At 50.8% G+C, this 23,435-nt stretch overlaps 1 pseudogene; it reads left to right on the forward strand.

Moving 5' to 3' along the window:
- LOC128937651 (CUB and sushi domain-containing protein 2-like) overlaps positions 1–23,435 on the forward strand; it is a 139,221-nt pseudogene that overhangs the window by 105,902 nt on the left and 9,884 nt on the right.

Here is a 23,435-nt window from a genome sequence, read left to right on the forward strand (position 1 = left end):
GCAGGAACTGGGATCACTCCCTGCCCAGGTGTGAAGGTACGGCCTGGGCTCACCTGGGCACGGCGCTTCAGCTCCTTGGGATGCTCTGGGAGCAAAGACATGGCTGGGAATGGGCTCTTGGAGGGATCCATGAGGTATTTTGGTGAATATTTGGGGTGTTTTGGCAGCTTCTGATGGGGGTCTTGGGGAGTCTTGAGCACCAACAGGAACTGGGATCACCCCCTGCCCAGGTGTGAAGGTACGGCCTGGGCTCACCTGGGCATGGCACTTCAGCTCCTTGGGATGGGCTGGGATTGCTCTGGGAGCAAAGGTGTGGATGGGAATGAGCTCTTGGAAGGAAATGTGGTCTCCATGAGGTGTTTTGGTGAATATTTGGGGTGTTTCAAGGGGTTTGAGTCTTGGGGTGCGGTTGAGGAGAATCTGTGTCTCACCTTCCTGCTGGAGCTGTTATTTCTGTATGGCACAGTCCAGGGGCCTTGGAGTGATAATTCCTTGCTGCTTTATTCCCTCAACAACACCCAGCTTCCATTGATCTAGCTCTGATAAATAAAAATAATCACTGATAAAAGAGTATTGCAGCTCTGAGGACTCTGGGTGTGTCCCTGTCTGCCTCCTTCATGGGTATCTCCTGAATGATCCAGGTGGGAGATCCTCAGGAATCTTCCAAGGTGGTTTTTCTTCTGAAAGCTGTGCTCAGAGGACTCTGCAGGCTGAAGATTCACAATCCAGGCATCCAAACTCATCCAAATTCTCTTTCCCCCCCCCCCCTCATGGCTGTTTCAGCCTTTCACCCCTCGGGCTGCTGGCCGGAATTCTGTGGGATTTGCTTCCAGAAGGGTTTCAGGTGAACCTTTGAGAAGTTCAGAGCTGCTTATTGAAGATTTCCCAGCCCATTTCCCAGGAGCACTGACCTTTATGCCAGCACTGGCTCTGCAGGAGCTGTGCAAGGAGGGAGAGAGGTGATATTTGCCCTCTTGTAAGTCCTTGAACCCCAGAGAACACAAAGAGCTGAATCCTCAGCTGCTCTTTCAGTGCTTGCAGCAGAGAGGAATTATTTCAGGCAAGTTAGGACAAAATCTGGATTTTTCTGTATGCAGAATTGTTACTTTTGTACAAAAAAAAAAAAAAAAAGGAATAAAAATGGGATATAAGGATGTTTTAAGGGGATATTTCCTCACTGGGTTTGTGTTTCTCTCTGCTTCCCTGCAGTGCCTTGTGGGGGCAATGTCACAGCCCAGAATGGGACGGTTTACTCTCCTGGCTTCCCCAACCAGTACCCAAATTCCCAGGATTGCACCTGGCTGCTGACAGTGCCCGTGGGATATGGGATCCACCTGAACTTCACCCTGCTGCAGACAGAGCCCTACAACGACTTCATCACTGTCTGGTGGGTGCAGGGGGTCACTCCAAGGACTCATTTTGGGAAATAATCCTGGCTTTGAAGCAGCAGCAACTGAGAATGGGACCCCTGGGATCCCCTTTGCAAGCTGGGAGCTTCTGGTGTTTTGGAGAAGAGAAGAGAAATTAAAAATTTTTTGAGCTTTCTTTCAATATGAATAAATAAAAATATTATTTATAATGATAATCTCCATTATTTATTAAGAATGGAGATTATCAGCTTCAGGTAGCCACTCTGATTAAAGGGTTTGTGACCAAAGTTTGAGCTTTTGGCACTCAAAGTCTGACCTTCAGAATATCCCCTGGTATTCTGGAGGGGATATTCAGAATCCATTATTTGCTGGGCAAACAGGGAGTGAAATTCCTTTGGGAAACAGGTCCTAATTCCTCAGTTTTTGAGGTTAAAAGTGAAATTTGTGTTTCTGATTGTCCAGCTGGGAGCCAGGAGAAGTTGTAGGGGTTTAACTGGAGCAGGGGTTGTGAAATGTGGATGCGGGAAAAGGGAAGGAAAGCCTAGGTTGGGTTCCTAGGCTTAAATCCTTGGAAAAATCAATTTTTCCTTGTGTTCCTGCCATCAGGGACGGGCCCCAGCAAACAGCCCCACAGCTGGGGGTGTTCACAGGCAACTCAGCCAAGAAATCTGCCCAGAGCTCCTCCAACCAGGTCCTGCTGAAATTCCACAGCGACGGCGCCAACGGGGGCATCTTCGCCATCTACTTCTATGGTCTGAGCTGCTGCTTCCCTTGGGGGGGGGAAATGTTGGGAATATTGGGAATAGATCTGGGAATATGCAAAAAAAATACTCTTTTATCCCGAGTTTTCCACAGTTTTTCAGCCCAGTTTTTTTTTTTAATGAGGTTTTTCAGGCTGGGTTTCCCAAGGAAGTTTTTCAGACGAGTTTTTCTCCACAAGGTTTATCAAACCAAGTTTTTTTCCAGGAAGTTTTTCAGCCCAGTTTCTTTTTCCATGAAATTTTTCAAACCAGTTTTGTTCCAGGAAGTTTTTCAGCCCACTTTTTTCCCCCAAACTTTATCAAACCAAGTTTTTTCCAGGAAGTTTTTCAGTCCATTTTTTTTCCCACAAAATCTTTCCAACCAGTTTTTTCTAGGAAGTTTTTCAGCCCAGTTTTTTCCAGAAAGATTTTCAGCCCATTTATATTTTTTCCCCCACAAAATTTTTCAAACCAATTTTTTTCCAGGAAGTTTTTCAGCTCAATTTTTTTTTTTCCACTAAGTCTTTCAAACCAGTTTTTTTCTAGGAAGTTTTTAGTCCTGGAATCTCCTTGTGGAAAAGGAGGAATTTTCTGGTGGAAAGGGAGGGATTTTCTGGTGGAAAAGAAGGGTTTTCCTTGTGGGGAAAGAGCAATTTCTTTGTGGAAAGGGAGGATTTTCCTTATAGAAAAGGAGGAATTTCCTGGTGGAGAGGGAGGAATATCCTAATGGAGAGAGAGGAATTTCCTGATGGAAAGGGAGGAATTTCATTGTGGAAGGGGAGGAATTTCCTTATGGAGAGGGAGGAATTTCATTGTGGAAAGGGAGGAATTTCCTAATGGAGAGGGAGGATTTTCCTGGTGGAAAGGGAGGAATTTCCTTATAAAAAAAGGAGAATTTCCTGGTGGAAAGGGAGGAATTTCCCTGCTTCCATCAGGGCTGTGTTCATGATGTTCTGCTCCTCCCTTGCTTTCCAGCTTTCCAGCTTTTCCGCTGCCAGCCTCCCACCATGGTTCCCAATGCCGAGATCATCACAGAGAACGAGGAGTTCAACATTGGTAAAGCCTTCCCTCATCCTCCTCATCCTCATTCCAGTTTTTTAATTGCATTTCCCCCTCCCATCCCTGTTTTCCATCCCTTCCCAGGTGACATTGTCAGGTACCGCTGCCTCCCTGGCTTCACCCTCATTGGGAACGAAATCCTCACCTGCAAACTGGGCACCCACCTGCAGTTTGAGGGACCCCCACCCACCTGTGAAGGTAAAAAATCCATAAATCCCACATTTCCCTGCTCAGGGAAGGAGCTGGGGGAGGTTTGTTGGCACATTTTTCATCCTTGGGATTCATTTTCCCGTTTTTAGGAGTGTGGGATTTTTGGGAGGAGGGAGTGAGACCCTCCCTGAGCAGGAATTGGAGTTCTCATGTCCAGTTTGGGATCCCATTTTGGGATTCTTTGAGCCCCAGGGATCAAGGCAGTGGGAATGGTTTGTTGGCTTTGCTGCTTCTTGTTCCTGTGAGAAAATTGTTGGGATTTGTGGGATTTTGGGATTCTTTGAGCCCCAGGGATCAAGGCATTGGGAATGGTTTGTTGGCTGCTTTTTGCTCCTTTCTTTGAGTGTGACAGTTTTTGGGATTTGTGGGATATGGGGATTCTTTGAGCCCCAGGGATCAAAGCAGTGGGAATGGTTAGTTGGCTTTGCTGCTTTTTGCTCCTTTCCTTAAGTGTGACGATTTTTGGGATTTGGGGATTCTTTGAGCCCCAGGGATCAAGGAGTGCAGGGGTCGTGCTCTGCCTTGAGCTGGCTCATCAGGACAGACCCCTTGTGCTTCCATCCTTCCTCTGAAAAATGTTCATTCCCACTGAATGTCCATCTCCATCCCCAGTGCACTGCCCCATGAACCAGCTGATGACGGATTCCACCGGGGTGATCCTGAGCCAGAGCTTCCTGGGGAGCTACCCCCACTTCCAGACCTGCTCCTGGGTGGTGAAGGTGGAGCCAGGCTACAACATCTCCCTCACCATCGAGTACTTCCTCAGCGAGAAGCAGTTCGATGAGTTTGAAATCTTTGATGGTGAGAGATTCCCTCCCCTTTCCATCCCAAATCCTCCTGGGGTTCCATGATCCCAACCAGTCAAGGGGGAAGGAGCATTCCAGGGCCAGCTTCCCACCTGGAAACTCCTGCTTGCCTTCCAGAAAGTTCCTCACTGATTCCTGGCATAAGGAAACAGCTGCAATTTGATTTTTTGGGATGGATCTGAAGGATTTTTCCAAGGGGGAGGAGTTGGGTGTGACGGTGTTCACAGGGGTCCCAGGATGAGGGAAGAGATGAGGATCTGACTCCATGTTTCAGAAGGCTTGATTTATTATTTTATTATATATATATTATATTAAAGAATACTATACTAAGCTATACTAAAGAATACAGAAAGGATACTTACAAGCTAAAAAGATAATAATGAAAACTCGTGACTCTTTCCAGAGTCCTGACACAGCTTGGCTCTGATTGGCCAAAAAGTGAAAACAACTCACAGCAGATATCAATGAAACAATCACCTGTGGGTAAACAATCTCCAAACACATTCCAGATGAGCAAAACACAGGAGAAGCAAATAAGAAAAGAATTGTTTTCCTTTTTAAACACATTCCAATGGAGCAAAACACAGGCGAAGCAAATCAGAGAATTATTATTTTCCTTTTTCTCTGAGGCTTCTCAGCTTCCCAGGAGAAAAATCCTGGGATTTTTCAAAAAAATGTGAATGCCACACTGTGACTTGTCCCTTTTCCCTGTCCCCTGTTCCTGGCAGGTCCCTCAGGGCAGAGCCCCCTGCTGCTGTCCCTCAGTGGGAATTACTCAGCCCCTCTGACCGTCACCAGCAGCGGGAACAGCGTTTTCCTGCGCTGGTCCTCCGACCATGCCTACAACAGGAAAGGCTTCAAAATCCGCTACTCTGGTGAGTCCCAGCTGCCTCTGCCAGCAGCAGGAGCAGCTCCAGAGCCGGGAGGATCCGTGGGATTCCTGCAGAGATCCAGCTGGCAGGGCAGGAGCTGCCAAGGCAGGGAAGGGACAAAGCCGGGCACGTTCCAAGTTGGGAGGTTGGGAAAGGCAGGGTCTGTCCAGGAGAAACCTTGGAGCTTTGGCTCAGTCTCAACCAATCTGTAACAATCAGGATTGTGGGATCACAGTCAGGAGAAATTCCAGGGAGAAACCTTGGAGCTTTGGCTCATTTCCCAACCACTCCTCAGAACCAGAAGCCTGATGTGGAGAGTCATTGATGCCAGGGAATGGATATTGGGAAAGGTTTCTGGATGAGGAGGTGGCCAGGCACTGGAAAAGTCTGTCCAGGCTTTTCTCAGCAAATGAATTAAGGAATATTCAATTACCAGGAATGACTCCTTATTCCTGGAGCTGGCTGAGGCTCAGATCAGAGCCCCGTGCTCCATCCCTGCTTCGACTCCGCGTTTATCCATCGCCGATTTTTGTTTTGGGGATTTTGGGGAAGCTCGGTGTAATTCCTGGGAGTGGGAAGGGAATGACCCTGCTGCTGACTGGTTTTCTTTTCCCTGCCCTCCTTGCCAGCTCCCTACTGCAGCCTCCCCCAGCCCCCAGCCCACGGGATGATCCTGAGCCACTCCGGGCTGCGCCCCGGCAGCTCCGTGCGCTTCGGCTGCGACGCCGGCTACCGCCTGGTGGGACACAGCACCTCCACCTGCAGCCAGCACCCCCAGGGCCACTTCCACTGGAGGGAAGCCATCCCCCTGTGCCAAGGTGAGAGCAGGGACACGCTGGGATCGAGTTCTGAGAGTCCCTGGAAAAGCAGGGGGAAAAAAAATAAATATTGGAATTGGGTAATGTTGGGAGCAGGCTCGGAGCGCTGAGGGTGATCCTCGTCTGCAGGGGTTTGGGAATAGATGGCAAAGAGGGAAAGGAATGACTGGGAGCTGGAAAAGGTTGGATTTTCCAGGTGCTTTCTGTTCCCTGGGAGAGCCATTGTATTCAGCCTGGCACCCAGCACCCCCAGGGCCACTTCCACTGGAGGGAAGCCATCCCCCTGTGCCAAAGTGAGAGCAGGGATGGGTTGGGATCAAGTTCTGAGAGTCCCTGGAAAAGCAGTGAAAAAGAATCAACATTGGAATTGGGTAATTGGGTGTTGAGAACCAGCTCGGAGCGCTGAGGGTTATCCTCGTCTGCAAGACTTTGGGAATAGATGGCAAAGAGGGAAGGGAATGACTGGGAGCTGGAAAAGAGCAGCAGGGAAAAAGTTGGATTTTCCAGGTGCTTTCTGTTCCCTGGGAGAGCCATTGGTATTCAGCCTGGCAGCCTGTCTAGACATCAGGCCTTGGAGAGGGATTGACCAGCCCTGAGCTCGCTGCAGTGACACTCCTGTCACCATCAGTGCCAACAGGGATGGAGCTGCTGACACCTCTCAGAATTCACCTGCCAGCTGCTCTGGGATCCTGCTCCATGCTGGGGCAGGAATGGGACAAAACCTGAGCCTTGCATGGCAAATGCAAATTAAGTAAAACGATAGAGAGTTTATCACGGGGTGAAAAAGTAGATTTTGGGGTTTTTAGAATGGGGGTTCAGGGGGCAAGATGGAGGAATCTGGGTGTGTCCAGCCTTTCTCCTTCTTCTTCTTGGCCTCCATCTTCTGCTGTGATGGTGGCACTTTTAGATTGGTTTAGAGTAGAAGCTCGCTGTCTAACATAGGTGATAGGCATTGGAAAGTTATTGTAAATAATGTACACATAGGTTTTAGTATAAAAAGATAACAACACTGCCCTGGGGGTGGCCAGAGTGTCTTGGACTGTCTTGCTGAGCAAACCTCGGCTGGAAAGGAGAAAGAATTTTATAGATAAGATACAATAAACAACCTTGAGAATGAGAACTGAAGAGCCCTGACTCCTTCTTCAAGCGCCAGACTGGGAAAAGAGACTTTCTAACACATCTTGGGGTCACTCTGAGCAGCTAGAGGCCCCGACAATCCTTTATGAAGGGTGGGCACTCCCAGTAGGAAAGTTCGGGATCCAGGATTGCAATTTGGGATAAAACCACCAGCTCCCTGATTTTTATTTTTTGTTTAAGATGTGTTTTCTCTTCCCAGCTCTCTCCTGTGGCATTCCCAGAGCCCCAAGGAACGGGGTTGTCTTTGGGAAGGAGTACACGGTGGGCACCAAGGCCGTGTACCAGTGCAATGAGGGATTCCAGCTGCAGCCGGGCGCCGAGCCCAGCACCGAGTGCCTGCAGGATGGAGTGTGGAGCAACGGGAACCAGCCCCCTCTGTGCCTGGGTGAGTGGGGACTGGGGCTGCCCAGACAGCAGGGAGGCCTTTGGGGCTGCCTAAGACACAGGCCAAACAAAAGTTAAAAGTATAAAGCAGTTCTATTTATTGAAGGGTTTTCAGGTACATTTAGGGCTGATGAAGCTCCCCAGGGGCTGCACCCAAAATGGACAATGGGTCATAGTTTTTCACACTTTTATAAGTTTAACCCCCAACATGCCAATGGATCAATCTCCCAATTAACTTCAGTTAACAAAGTCATTTTCACAGAAAGAGTGGTCAAATACTGGAATCATCTAGCCAGGGAGGTGGTGGAGTCACCATCCCTCAATGTGTTTAAAAAAAGACTGGATGTGGCACTTGGTGCCATGATCTAGTTGAGGTGTTAGAACATGGGTTGGACTCGATGATCTTAAAGGTCTCTTCCAACCTAGAAATTCTGTGATTCCGTGATTTACCCCAAGTTTGCTCCCCCAAACCCACTTGTGTTTCCATTTCTCAAGGCCTGAGACAATGAGGTGTCCTTGATTCCCATTTTATGATTTTAACCCCATTGCAAGGCATTTTTCTCTTTGGGTTTCAGGCAACATCACCACTTACAACATTATCCACAAAATTTTCCTTTTAATTCTCAACAACAGCCTCACCAGGGGATACATCCCTTGTGGTGGTGTTCACAGGGGTCCCAGGACGAAGGAAGAGATGAGAATCTTGACTCCAGGTTTCAGAAGGCTGATTTATTATTTTATGATATATATTATATTAAAAGAAAATAATATACTAAAAGAATAGAAGAAAGGATTTCATCAGAAGGCTGGAAAAGGAAGGGAGAGGAATGATAATAAAATCTTGTGACTGGCCAGAGAGTCTAAGACAGCTGGGCTGTGATTGGCCATTAATTAAAAACAACCACATGAGACCAATCACCAATCACCTGTTGCATTCCACAGCAGCAGATAACCATTGTTTACATTTCATTTCTGAGACCTCTCAGCTTCTCAGGAGAAAAAATCCTGGCAAAAAGATTTTTCATAAACCATGCCCATGACACACCCCTCATTAAAAACCCACCACACTGGGACTTTTTTGGCGGGGTTAAAACCTCACTGAACCATCTCTGTGTGCCACTTTCCCTGTGCCATTTCCCGCGTGCCATTTCCCGCGTGCCATTTCCCCTGTGCCATTTCCTGTGTGCCATTTTCCCTGTGCCATTTTCCCTGTGCCATTTCCCTTGTGCCATTTCCTTTGTGCCATTTCCCGCGTGCCATTTTCCACGTGCCATTTTCCCTGTGCCATTTTCCCTGTGCCATTTCCCTTGTGCCATTTCCCATGTGCCATTTACCGCGTGCCATTTCCCATGCACCATTTCCCCTGTGCCACTTCTGTGTGCCATTTCCCACGTGCCATTTCCTGTGTTCCATTTCCCGTGTGCCATTTCCTTTGTGCCATTTCCCGCGTGCCATTTCCCGCGTGCCATTTTCCCTGTGCCATTTCCTGTATGCCATTTCCCTTGTGCCATTTCCTTTGTGCCATTTCCTTTGTGCCATTTTCCCTGCACCATTTCCCGCGTGCCCTTTTCCCTGTGCCATTTCCCTTGTGCCATTTCCCATGTGCCATTTACCGCGTGCCATTTCCCACGTGCCATTTCCTGTGTTCCATTTCCCGTGTGCCATTTCCCACGTGCCATTTCCCGCGTTCCATTTCCCATGTCCCATTTCCCTTGTGCCATTTCCCATGGCCCATTTCCCACGTGCCATTTCCCATGTCCCATTTCCCCTGTTCCATTCCCCCCTCAGCTGTGACGTGCCCCGACGTGGGCAGCATCGCGGTGGAGCACGGCCGCTGGCGCCTCACCTACGAGGTGCAGTACCACTACAACGCCCAGCTGATGCTCATCTGCGACCCTGGCTACTACTACACGGGCCAGAGGGTCATCCGCTGCCAGGCCAACGGCACCTGGAGCATCGGGCAGCCCGTGCCCACCTGCAAAAGTAAGGGCAGGGGCGCCCCAGGGTGGCACCGGGGGCTGGGGTTGGGTTTGGGGTCAGTAAATGCCAAGCTGGGGGGATTCAGGGTGGTGCTGGTGGGTGATCGTACTTTGGGTACAGGATGGGATGGTTTGGTGCAGATTGGGGAGGAAATTGGTGCAGATTTTGGGAGGAAGTCACCAGGGACTGGTTTTGTGATTGGGCTCAATAAATGCCAGCCTTGGGGGTTTCAGGGTGTTGCTGATGGGTGACCATGGATAATCAAGGAGATGGTGTCCTTTGGGTACAGGATGGAATGGTTTGGTGCAGATTTTGGGAGGAAATCCATTCCTGGAAGGGCAGGGAGTGGCTGGGATGGATTTCACAGAGCAGCATCGCCAGGAGCTGGTTTTGTGTTTGGGGTCAGCAAATCCCAGCCCTGAGGGTTTCAGGATGATGCTGGTGGGTAATCATGGCTAACCAAGGAGATGGTGCCCTTTGGGTACAGGATGGGATGGTTTGGTGCAGATTTTGGGAGCAAATCTATCCCTGTGAGGGCAGGTTGGTGCTGGGATGGATTTCCCAGAGGAGCTGTGGCTGCCCCATCCCTTCCAACCTACCCTATCCCTGTTGGAGCAAACTGGGATCATGGAAGGTGTCGTCTCTGCTGTGGGGTAGAACTCAATTACTCTCGTCAGCAGCTGAGGCAGAGACAGCAGAGCTGCTGGAAGGGATTGGGATGCAGGGAGATGCCTGGAAGTGAATCCTGGTTTAATCCCAGCACTTCCCTGGGATCTGAAGCCCTTCAGCTCAGCTGTTGCTGTGGGGTCCCAGCAGCTTCTCTGCCACAGCTGCTCTGAAGTCAGGGCTTTTAAGGAGGGAAAATAAAGAATTCTGCTGTCAAGCCTCAGCTCTCACACAAACACCAGGTTTACAAGGGTAACAGTGTCACCTGCAAATCAAACCCAACGGGGCACGCCAGCAGCTCTCAGTTGTTCTGACACCACTGCTGTGCTTTGCATCTCTCCCTTTGTCAGAGGTGCAGGGTTTTTCTCTCCAAGTGCAGACAGAGGCAGCAAAGCCTCTCCTTCCCTGCTGCCTGCCTTTGTTTGTGGAGCTGTGACTGCTGGTGTGGGTGACAGATGTGCTTCTCCCCCTGCCAGCTCTTCCTCTGGATCCGGGAGCAGGAGCCTGACCTCCTTTTGTTCCCTCAGCCTTATTGCCACCTAAATCCAAGTGACAGCATCTTGGCAGCGCCCCGAGGTCAGCAGCACCCAGCGGGAGCTCTGCAGGCTTGGCAGAGCTTGAAGGCAGAGAAAATGAAGATAAAACCAAGAGTTCTGAGGGGGAGGTTGGGTTTGCAGAGGCTCCTGCATCCCACAAACCCAGCTGGGATCTGCAGATCTTGGGATTTTGGATTGTGGGGGAAAGCTGGGTGTCACTTTTAATTATGAACTTTGTGCCATTCCAAGGTCAGGGCTTGGAGCAGCCTGGCCTAGTGGGAGATGTCCCCACTCATGGCCTTTAAGGTCCCTTCCATGATTCTGTGGGGTTTCTGGGAATCAGGCTTAATGACAGAAAAATATTCCTCTGTGAGGAAGCTCTGGTGTGAAAAACTCCTTTGGTTCTTTCCCAGCCTGTCTTTAGTGTTCCCCTGTATCCTGAAGCATAAATATGAACAGCTCTTATTTTTGTCACCTCATCTTACATGGCTCTGGAATGATCACAATTCCTGGAATTATTTAATGAACTTTCCCACTCCAGCAGCAACTCCTGGTGCTGTGCCTGGATGCATTCCTTCAAAACCCAGCCTGTTCTCTCACTTATCCTTTGGGATCTGTCCTAGTTATCTCCTGTGGGGACCTGCCCACGCCTCCCAACGGGAACAAGATCGGGACCCTCACCAGCTACGGGGCCACTGCCATCTTCTCCTGCAACACTGGCTACACCCTGGTGGGCTCCCGGGTCAGGGAGTGCATGGCCAACGGGCTCTGGAGCGGGGCTGAGGTCAGGTGTCTGGGTAGGTACCTTTGGGATGCTCCTGCGGCATCCACGGGTGTGGGAAAGGCTCCTTGGGAGGGAACAGGGGGTTTAGGGACTGACATCCACCCTGCGGGGTTTGAAGGGGGTGTAAAAGGGAGGCAGAGTTGGATTCCTGCGTCCTCCAGAGGTGTGAGGTGCTGGGAGAGTTTTGGGGTGAGGATAGTTGGTTGGGACTGCAGAGTGTTGAGGTGACAGCCTGGAGGTGAAAGAGGATGGGTGTGGATGGATATTGGGGTGGATTCTTCCCTATAAACAGCATGATGTGGATTGGCCAGAGAAGCTGGGGCTGCCCCATCCCTGAAAGTGTCCAAGGAGAGGTTGGAGAGGATGGCCAGGGATGGTGGAAGGTGTCCCTGTGGACAACCCTTATGTTCCCTTCCAACCCAAACCAATCTGGGCATCATGAACCCCATCCATGCCCAGAGAAGCTGTGGCTGCCCCATCCACAGCTGGAAGTGTCCAAGGAGAGCTTGGACAGGGCTTGGAGTAACCAGGGATGGTGGAAAGTGTCCCTGTGGACAACCCTTATGTTCCCTTCCAACCTAAACCAGTCAGGGCATTGTGAACCCCCATCCCTGCCCAGAGAAGCTGTGGCTGCCCCATCCCTGGAAGAGTCCAAGGAGAGGTTGGACAGGCTGACTTGGCATGGTGGAAGGTGTCCCTGTGGACAACCCTTATGTTCCCTTCCAACCCAAACCAATCTGGGCATCTCCAAACCTCATCCATGCCCAGAAAAGCTGTGGCTGCCCCATCCACAGCTGGAAGTGTCCAAGGAGAGGTTGGATTTGACATGGTAGAGGTGTCCCTATGGACAACCCTTGCATTCCCTTGCAACCCATCCCGGTCTGGGCTTCTCCTCACCCCAAACCCGCAGAGATCCCCCGATGCCCTTTGGGGACACCTTTGCTGGGCTCTCCAGCTGATTGCTGCCGTTCTGTCCCCTCCAGCCGGGCACTGTGGCGTGCCCAGCCCCATTGTGAACGGGCAGATCAACGGGGAGAACTACAACTACCGTGGCAGCGTGGTGTACCAGTGCCAGCCCGGCTTCCGCCTCATCGGCATGTCCGTGCGCATCTGCCAGCAGGACCACCGCTGGTCCGGGAAAACGCCTGTCTGTGTGCGTAAGTATTGTCATTGCTTCACCCTGGGGGGACATCCCGGCCTGGAAGGGGCTGGGGAAGGGGTTGGGGAAGGGGCTGGGCAGAGCTCACACCCCCAAAGTGTGGGGTGGTTGAGGTATGAGGTGGTTGTGCTGCGCGCGCGTTCGGGGTGTTTTGCTATCAAGACTCCATTTTGTTCATGCAGGAAAAAACCTATTCTTTATTCACACAACTCATTTTTATGCAGTTTTACAGACCTCATGTGTCTTTCCAATTGGTTAGTAGCTTTCTGGCTAATTACTTTATTGGTCTGTGTCCATCAAATCTTTCTGTTCTTAAATTCTTGTGTGCGTCAGTACTTGTCATTCCTTCAGCCCTGAGGGGACATCCCAGCCTGGAGGGCCTGGAAGGGGCTGGGCAGAGCTCACACCCTCGAGGTGTGGGGTGGCCATGCACACACCTTTGGGGTGTTTTTTTATCAAGACTCCATTTTCTTCATGCAGGAAAAAACCCATTCTTTATTCACATAACTCATTTTTATGTAGTTTTAGTCACACACCTCACGTGTGACTCCAATTGGTTGGTAGGTTTCTTGCCAGTTATTCTGTTGGTGAGTAAAAGGTATTTTACTTGTCCATCAAATCTTTCTGTTCTTAAATTCTTGTGTTCATCAGTACTTGTCATTCCTTCAGCCCAGGGGGGACAGGGAGAGAGGGAGGGAACAACAGAGTTTGGATGCGTGGGGTGGTGTGGGGTTAAGAGCAGGAGCTGGGATTTTTGGAGAGGGATGTGTGGTGTAAATCAGTGGGATCCTGGCACTCGGCTGCCTGGAGAGGGATGCAGGGAATTCCTGGAGCAAATAAAACCTAAAAAAATCCCTTTTTTTCAATGTCATCCTGTATCTCAACAGAGAAGCCCCAAATCTTTGGGGTTTGGGATTGATGTGGCGGTTTTTATGCTCTCCTACCTTCACATCTTTTTCCAATGAATAATCCACTTTTCTCCAGGAATAAATCCAGTGACATTTCCATTTTGTCCTTGCAGCCATCACCTGTGGCCACCCTGGCAACCCCCCCAACGGCCTCACCCAGGGCTCCCAGTTCAACCTCAACGACGTGGCCAAATTCCAGTGCAACCCCGGATTCCGCCTGGAGGGAGCTTCCCAATCCCAGTGCCTGGCCAACGGCCAGTGGAGCAGCACCCTGCCCTCCTGCCGAGGTCAGTCTGGCCTTCCCTGGGGATTCTCCATGATCCCAAGCCAGAAATCCCTGGAAACCACCCAGGGGATGTGGTTGGAGATGCCAGGGATGCTGTAAATCCCACGGGATTTCCTCACCTCAATGCGTTCTCCAAGGAGTTGGAGCGTGTTGGAAATTTGGGATCAGACCCAAATTTGGGCTCAGAGGGTGTTAAAGGCAGGCACAGATCAGATCAGATTTGGGATCAGACCCAAATTTGGGCTCAGAGGGTGTTAAAGGCAGGCACAGCCCTACAAACACGCCCTGGTGGTCACAATCCATGTCCATGGAAAATCAGGATCTCTCCTCTGCTCCCCCCCAAATCACCTTGTCCAACCTCCTCGTTTATCTTCCCAGGAAATATCTTCCCACAGCTTTGTGCAGAGCCCTTTTCCCTCTTTCCCCATGGGATCAGCACTCAGATTCACTTCCCAAATCCCCTCCCCTCCCTGCACTCCCTCCCTCTGCATCTCCCTAATCCAGGATCTCTGGCCATGCTGGATTATCAATTATTCCCAAAAAAATCCCGGTTTGGGATCAGTTATTCCCAGCTGGATAATCTCAATCCCAATTTGGAGATCCAGCCTCTGCTGCTGGGTGACAACCTGCAGGATTGCCTGGACTCCCTTTTTCACAAGAAATTTTTCCACTCCCACCCTCAAAAATCTCGGAGAAAAAAAAAAATCTCAGAGAAAAAATCTCGGGAAAAAAATCTTAAATCAGCATTAAATCTTCAACTTCCCACCAATTTTTTTTTTTTTTTTTTAAACCCCACATTTTCTGCCTCACTTTTCGCTTCCCATTATTTTCTGGGTGTTGTTCTGTTGTCTGTTTGCAGTTGTGAACTGTTCTGACCCCGGGCACCTGGAAAACAGCGTGCGGCAAGTGCAGCCGAGCGGCCCGCACAGGTTCAGCTTCGGCACCACCGTGTCCTATCAGTGCAGCCACGGATTTTATCTGTTGGGGACGCACGTCCTGACGTGCCAGGGCGATGGCACGTGGGACAGAGCCCTCCCCCAGTGCCTTTGTAAGTGGCCCCAACCCCTCTCCCTGTCCAGCGCATCTCGTGGGGGTCAGCAGGATTCGTGAGGGAAAATCCATCCCAAAAAAAATCCCCACAAAAAAATCCACGTGGGAATGGTCCCAGTGGTTTCAGGAGTTTCCTAGGGAGGGGGTTTTGGGGTTGAGGAGAGGATCCTCCTGGAGGCATTCTCTGTGTAGGGAAAGGCAGATCCCAATGGGTTTGGGGGTTCCAGGTGGAATCCTGATGGGTTTTGGGGTTGAGGAGAGGATCCTCCTGGAGGGCATTCTCAGGAAACGGTGGATCCTGATGGATTTTAGGGTTTGAAGAGAGGATTCTGCTGGAGGGGTTTCTCTGTGTAGGGACAGGTGGATCCCAGTGGATTTGGGGGCATTCCAGGTGGAATCCCAATGAATTTTGGGGTTTGAAGAAAGAATTCTGGTGGAGGAGGTCCTCTGTCTCGGGACAGGCAGATCCTGATGCATTTTGGGGGTTTCAGGTGGAATCCTGATGTGTTTTAGGGTTTGAGGAGAGGATACTGGTGGAGGGGGTTCTCTTTGTGAGGACACATGAATCCCAGTGGATTTTAGGGGTTCCAGGTGGAATCCCAATGAATTTTGGGATTTGAGGGGAGGATACTGCTGGAGAGGGTTCTCTATGTAGAGACAGGTGGATTCCATTGGATTTTAGGGGTTCCAGGTGGAATCCTAATGAATTTTAGGGTTTGAGGAAAAGGGACATTCTCTGTGTAGGGACAGGTAGATCCTGATGGATTTTGTGGGATTCCAGGTGGAATTCCTATGGGTTTTGGGGTTTGAGGAGAGGATCCTGCTGGAGGCATTCTCTATATAGGAACAGGCAGATCCCAATGAATTTTGGGGATTCTGAGTGGAATCCTAATGAATTTTGGGGTTTGAGGAAAGGACCCTGATAAGGACATTCTTTGTAGGGAGAGGTGCATCCTGATGCATTTTGGGGGATTCTGGGTGGAATTCTAATGAATTTTGGGGTTTGAGGAAAGGATCCTGCTGGAAGGCATTCTCTATGTAGGGACGGGTGGATCCTGATGGATTTTGGGGATTCCAGGTGGAATCCCAATGAATTTTGGGGTTCGAGGAGAGGATCCTGCTAGGGACATTCTCTATGTAGGGCCAGGTGGATCCTGATGGATTTTGGGGGTTTCAGGTGGAATCCCAATGAATTTTGGGGTTTGAGGAGAGGATCCTGCTAGGGACGTTCTCTTTGTAAGGACAGGCAGATCCCAATGGATTTTGGGTGTTCCAGGTGGAATCCTGATGGGTTGTGGGGTTTGAGGAGAGGATCCTGCTGGGATAGTGCAGGTGGAGAGGGCAGGAGCAGCTCTGGAGCACAGGGAGAGCTCACCTGAGTGGCTGAGGGTACACCTGGGTGAGTGAGGACTCACCTGAGTGAGTGAGTCTCAATCTTACACTGGGAATTTGGGATCCAGAGTGGATTTTAGCTGCCTTAGGGAGGTGCAGGCAGGAGCAGCCCCACCCCAGCATGACCATTTTGTCCCTTTGGGCACCAAACCAGCTGCAATCCCATTCCCTGCCCAACTCCAGAAATTCCAATTGGCTTGAGCTGTTCCAAAGCTGGGATTGTTCCTTTTGTTTTTCCCACGTTTCTCCCTCCACACCAAATCCTACCAAGCAGTTTTGGGCACGTTTTCCTTTCCTTTTGTCCTCTCCTCACCCCTTGCATGGATCCTGGGGAGCTGGTGAGTGATGATCCATGTTCCCACAGCCGGGAGGGAATTCCTGTTAAAACCCCAATCCCAGGTTCCCTCAGCCTCCTTGAGTACAAGGGATCTCCTTCCTCCATTTTATCTCGCAGAAAACGTTGGGATTTGGAGGATTTGTTGACATTTGGAAACCCAGGTCAATTTTACCACTGATTCCTTGGATTCCTGGGTTTCAAAGTTTAAAAAAAAAGGAGATTTTCTTATGTTTTTGTTTCCTGTGTGTTGAACTTCCCTGTGAGGATGGGGAGGCTTTGGCACATGTGCCAAGAGCAGCTGGGACTGTCCTCATCCCTGGAAGTGTCCAAGGCCAGGCTGGACAGGGCTTGGAGCAACCAGGGATAGGGAAAAGCGTCCCTGCCCATGGAAAGGAGTGGCACTAACTGATATTTAAGGTCCCCCCAAGCCAGAATTCTGGATCCCCGGGTGCTGAAGCCGTGTCTCTGTTGCAGTGGTGTCCTGTGGCCACCCCGGGTCCCCTCCCCACGCGCAGATCTCGGGGGACAAGCACACGGTGGGCTCCGTGGTCAGGTACAGCTGCCTGGGCCGGCGCACGCTGGTGGGCAATGCCACGAGGATGTGCCAGCTGGACGGGCGCTGGAGCGGCTCCCTGCCACACTGCTCGGGTGAGGGGGCTTGGGAAGGGCCCTGGGGGGCACACAGACATGGTCACCTGTTCATGGTCACCTGTTCATGGTCATCTGTTCTTGGTCAGCTGTTCTTCGTCACCTGTTCATGGTCACCTGGCTATGGTCATCCATTTATGGTCACCCAGCCACAGTCAGCTGGCCATGGTCACCTGTTTGTTGTCACCCATTCATGGTCATCCCTTCTTGGTCACCTGTTCATGGTCACTGCCATTCATGGTCACCCAGCCACAGTCAGCTGGCCATGGTCACCTGTTCGTGGTCACCCAGACACCATCACCTGTTCATGGTCACCTGTTCTTGGTCACCTGTTCGTGGTCACCCAGATACCATCAGCTGGCCATGGTCACCCGTTCATGGTCACCTGTTCTTGGTCACCTGGTCATGGTCACCCAGACACCATCAGCTGGCCATGGTCACTCGTTCATGGTCACCCATCCATTGTCATCACCTCCCACCCATCATCACCTACTCTTGTGCCTTGAGGAGGAGGCACCTCCCTCCCCTTCCCTTACCTGAACTTCCCTTCCCTGGACATCCCCAACCCTTCCCTTTTCCCCTTTTCTCTTTTCCCCTTTTCCCCTTTTCCCCTTTTCCCTTCCCTTCCTCCCACGCTCCAACCCTCCTTGTTCCCTCACTTCCAGCTGCTCAGGGCTGGCTTGGAGCACGTGGGAATTCCTTCACGGAGGAGAAACATCCCTGGGGCTGATGCTGGAGCCTCCACCTTGGGATTCAGGAATTGTGGCCATGTTTGCATCCATCTCAAAACCAGGGGGGCTCACGGAATCAGGGAATGTTTAATTTGGAGTTCCACTGCTCTGCTGGGGGTGGAATTCCCGGTGAGGGTGACAAGGGACAGGAGCCTCCATCCCTGGTGGCTGTGGTGACTCTGTGCTCTCCTGGCAGGGGGCAGCCAGGGCGTGTGTGGCGACCCCGGGATCCCTTCGCACGGGATCGGGCTGGGGGACGCCTTCGACGTGGGCAGCGTGGTGCGGTTCAGCTGCGAGCCCGGCTACTCCCTGCGCGGCTCCTCCAAGAGGGTCTGCCACGCCAACGGCTCCTGGAGCGGCACGCAGCCCGAGTGCGAAGGTACTGCTGCGACACGGGGCTCTTCTGTGTCCCCAGAATCACTCTGATGTCTCCAGGGCTGTTCTGGTGTCCCTAGGACTGCCCCGGTGTTCCCAGAGCTGCCCTGTTGTCCCCAGAGCTGTTCCACTATCCTCAGGACTGCCCCAGTGTCCCCAGAATTGCTCTGATGTCCCCCGAGCTGCCCCAGTGTCCCCAGAGCTCTTCTGGTGTCCCCAGGACTGCCCAGGTGTCCCCAGAATTACTCTGATGTCCCCCGAGCTGCCCCAGTGTCCCCAGTACTGTTCTGGTGTCCCCAGAGCTGCCCCAGTGTCCCCAGAGCTGTTCTGGTGTCCCCAGAGCTGCCCCAGTGTCCCCAGAGTTGTTCTGGTGTCCCCAGGACTATCCCGGTGTCCCCAGAATTGCTCTGATGTCCCCAGAGCTGCCCCAGTGTCCCCAGAATTGCTCTGATGCCCTCAGCGCTGCCCTGGTGTCCTCAGGACTGCCCCGGTGTCCCCAGAGCTATTCTGGTGTCCCCAGAGCTGCCCTGGTGTCTCCAGAACACCTCCAGTGTCCCCAGAGCTGCCCTGGGGTCCCCAGGACTGCCCAGGTGTCCCCAGAATTACTCTGATGTCACCAGAGCTGCCCCAGTGTCCCCAGAGTTATTCTGGTGTCCCCAGAGCTGCCCCGGTGTCCCCAGAACTGCCCCAGTGTCCCCAGAATTGCTCTGATGTCCCCCAGCTGCCCCAATGTCCCCAGGACTGTTCTATTGTCCCCAGAGCTATTCTCATGTCCCCAGAGCTGTCCTGGTGTCCCCAGAACTGCTCTAGTGTCCCCAGAATGGCTCTGGTGTCCCCAGAACTGTTCTCATGTCCCCAGAAGTGTTCTCATGTCCTCAGAACTTGCCTTTCCTGAGCACAGGCAATGCAGGAGGAACCCCTCGGAGCCCTGGGGGTCGGTTTGTGGTTTCTGGGTGATTTTAATTGAATTTCCCCGTTTCCCCTGGCAGTGATTTCCTGCGGGAACCCCGGGACTCCCAGCAACGCCAGGGTGATCTTCAACGACGGCCTGGTGTTCTCCAGCTCCATCATCTACCAGTGCAGGGAGGGTTATTACTCCACTGGGGTGCTGAGCAGGCACTGCACCGTCAATGGCACCTGGACTGGGACCAGCCCCGAGTGCACTGGTGAGCACTGGTGGCGCCTCTGGTTTTAACTTTTATATTTCTCAGGTTCTGTGCTGCTTTGGTGTGTGGGTCTGGGCTTCATATCAGGGATGGTGAGCTCTGTGCACAGAGCAGGGAGACAAAACAATTCCTGCTCCAGCTGGGCACCAAGGACAAATGAACCAAATCGCAGGCTGCAAACCTGCTCCACATTTAACTGGTTAAACCCCACCTGGAAAAAAACATTCAGGACCATCCCAGGCGTGGTTCCAGCTGCCAGAAATTCTCCTTTTTCCCTTCCTTGGCAGTGATCAACTGTGGAGACCCCGGCGTGCCGGCCAATGGGCTGAGGCTGGGCAGTGACTTCACCTACAACAAATCCGTGGTGTTCCAGTGCACTCCTGGCTTCATGATGGAGTCAGACAGAGCTGCTGCCCTCACCTGCACCAAAGACCGCACCTGGAACGGCACCAAACCCGTCTGCAAGGGTAAGGAACCCTGCAGGACACAAGTTTTGGAGGCCACCAGAGTTTCCATGAAAGCCTGGCTGGGCGTTCCTCATCTCCCTCATTCCACACACAAAGTTTGGCATTTGTCAGGGAAGCAGCAACGCCTTGCTGTGCTCAGGGCTATCAATCTGTGCCTGGCAGGGAGGGAAGGAGTTGCTGCTCTCCTTCAAAGCCCAGGGAGTAAAGTGATTTTGCACAAAAAACTCAGATCAAGCTCAGATGAAATATTGTGTTTTTCCAGCAGACGCTGTGCTGGCATCACCCAGAAACATCTGAAAAATGTTCCCTGCGAGTCTTTTCATTATTCTGAGATGGCTCCTGTGGTTCAGAGATAGAAAAGGGAAATAGGAAAGCAGTGGCTGGGCAGGCTGGATCTGTTTTCCTGACCCCCCAGCACAGATAAAATGTGTGGCAGCATCGCTGCATTCCTTTAAAAATCTGGAAAATTCACCTGTCACGGAACTGATATAAAAACAGGCCACATAAAAACCCTCAAATGCGCTCCAGCTCCTTCAGAGGCTGTAAAGAGCAATTCTTCCTCTCCTTTTTCATCCTCTGCACTGAGCAAATGCTGCAGAAATGATCCAGAATGTGGCCAAGAGTCTCATTTGGAGGCACAGGTTTGGCTGCTCTGAGCTGAAGAGCAGAGCGCTGCAAAAATGTCATCTCCAAACACCCCAGAGTGGGTGAAAACCCGACAGGTTGTGGCTTCAACTGCTCGTCTGAGCCTCAGCCAGGTTGTCCAAAATGTGTGAATCTTCGGGGAAATCGGGGATGAGCTTTCACACCATGTCAGGGCAGATTTTTACCTTCAGCTGGGAACGAGCGTTGACTTCAAAATCGGATTTGTGGAGATGCTGAGGGAAAAGTTCTTCCCCCAGAGGGTGGTGGGGCACTGAGCAGAGCCCCAGGATCTCAAGGAATGTTTGGACAACGCTCTCAGGGATGCACAGGGGGGGATTTTGGGGTGTCTGTGCAGGGCCAGGGCTTGGATGATCCTCATGGATCCCTTCCCATGGGATATTTCATTATTTGGGATTGAACTGCAAACTTTGAAGGGTTTGACCCCACTTTGTGCCAATCCTGGGAGATGCTCTTGGAGAGCAGGAGGTGACTTTGCACCTAGGTGGAATTTGCTTGTTAATGGAAATAATTAAGAAGTGGAGAGACCTGACTCTTCCTTTTCCTTTTCCTTTTCCTTTTCCTTTTCCTTTTCCTTTTCCTTTTTTCCTTGTCCTATTCCTTCTCCTCCTTTTCTTGTCCTCCTTTTCCTCCTTCTTCTCCTTCTTCTCCTCCTCCTTCTTTTCCTCCTTCTTCTTCTCCTTCTCCTCCTTCTTTTCCTCCTTTTCCTCCTTTTCCTCCTTTTCCTCCGTTTCCTCATTTTCTTCCTTTTCTCCCTTTTCTCCATTTTCTCCCTTTTCTCCCTTTTCCTTCTTCTCCTTCTCCTCCTTCTCCTTCTTTTCCATTTCCTTCTTTTCCTCCTCTTCTTCCTTCTTCTCCTTCTTCTTCTTCTCCTTCTTCTCCTTCTTCTTCTCCTTTTCCTCCTTCTTCTCCTCCTCCTTCTTCTCTTTGTCATCCTCCTTTTCCATTTCCTCCTTTTCCTCCTTCTCCTTCTTTTTCCTCCTCCCCCAGCCATCACCTGCAGAGCTCCCCAGGCCATTCCCAACGGGAAGGTGGTGGGGTCAGATTTCAGCTGGGGTTCCAGCATCAGCTACGCCTGCCTGGAGGGTTACCAGCTGTCCCTGCCCGCCGTGCTCACCTGCGAGGGCAACGGCTCCTGGAGCGGGGAGATCCCCCAGTGCTTCCGTGAGTAGCCACCTGCCCTCTCCTCCACCAGGATTCTGCTTCAAATCCAGCTTTTTAGGGCTTTTTCCAAGTTTTTTCCCCAAGCTCTGTGTCACTGAGCAGCTCAGGGTTTAGAGGGATCTTGCTGTGCTTCGTGCCCCGTTCATAAATGGAGTTTTCCAGCAGCTGGAGTGGGAATTTTTGGTGCTATGGGGATGGTTCAAGAGTTTGGAGCCAAAGTCTGGCTGCTCTCCCACCTCCTTCATGGCTTGGTTTTTTGGGAGCCTTGCTTTGGCATCTGTGAAGTGCAGGCGGGGACACAGGTGGTCACTCTACCCCTTGTGACAGAAGGGTGATGCCACATTTGGGATGAATCCAGGCATTTTCCATGTTCCTGCCTACAAAACATCCTCAAAACTGGGTGTTTGACCTCAGTGACTCAGTCTTCTGCAATCAGCACTCCTGGAACTGCCAAAAAAATCCTTTAGCAAAAGGCACCGTGTTGCAGCAGAAGTTGGGAATGTTTTGTGAAGGCTGGGTGGGTTTGATGCAACAGCAAACACCAAAAAAAAAAGAGAATTAAAAAAAAGGAATTAGCATCTCCTGGTGCTAAAGGCAGCTCTGAGTCCCTTTTCCAGCTGCACAATATCCATTTTCATATTAAATCCCACAAAACCCCTCACTGTTCCTCACACCTTTCCCAGGATCCGGGATAATTAGTGGGCTTTCCGTGTGATACAGAGCCAAGGAACAAAGTGACACCGTGCAATTAGGGGAGAGAAAAAAGAGGGGGGAAAAAAAGGCAAATCCGGGGGAGAAGGTGGAAGTTAATTAACAACCATGGACAAAAGGAGATAATTACAAGGAATGCAGCCAGCAGCACCTTCAGCCACCCCTGATTCCCGAGCTGATCATGGAGTTGGATGGGCTGTGATGGGATGTGGCATTCCTGGGGGCTCTGTGGCCACCTCCCTGTCCCTTTGCTGTTGCAGCCGTGTTCTGTGGGGACCCGGGCACCCCAGCCCAGGGCAGGAGGGAGGACAGAGGCTTCACCTACCGCTCGTCCGTGTCCTTCTCCTGCCTGGCCCCGCTGGTGCTCGTGGGGTCGGCGCGCAGGTTCTGCCAGTCCGACGGCACCTGGAGCGGGACCCAGCCCAGCTGCATCGGTAAGGGGGGCTCAGTGAAGGCTTTGGGGGCTCAGTGAAGGGTTTGGGGGCTCCCTTCACCTCCAGTCCCAACCCCTTGGGGGTCCTTGGAGGTCAGGATGGGAGCAGAGGGCAGAGAGGAGAGCGGGGTGACCGTGGTGCTTTGTTGTGGTGTTGTGAGGGTCCCCAGGATGGGGTGAGAGATGGGAATTGACTCCCAAGTTCTCAGAAAGCTGATTTATTATATTATGAAATTATATTAAATATATATTATATTAAATATATTAAATATATATTATATTATATTATATTATATTATATTATATTATATTATTAACTGATACTATATTATGAACTTATAATATATTTTATATATATTATATTAAACATTATTTATTATGTATATATTAATATAATTATAATTGTATTTATATATATAATTATAATAATAAATTTATTATAAATATTATATAAATATATATTTTATATATATACTTAAATATGTATTATATATAAATATACTAATTAAATATAATATGTAATATATAATATATATAATATATGATATATTAATATGTTATATATTATATTATAGTATTGATA

Source organism: Melozone crissalis, unplaced genomic scaffold (genome assembly GCF_028551555.1).
Source record: "Melozone crissalis strain CALT ecotype California unplaced genomic scaffold, PUWL_Pcris_2 ptg000020l_1, whole genome shotgun sequence".
In the NCBI taxonomy this organism is placed as follows: Eukaryota; Metazoa; Chordata; class Aves; order Passeriformes; family Passerellidae; genus Melozone; species Melozone crissalis.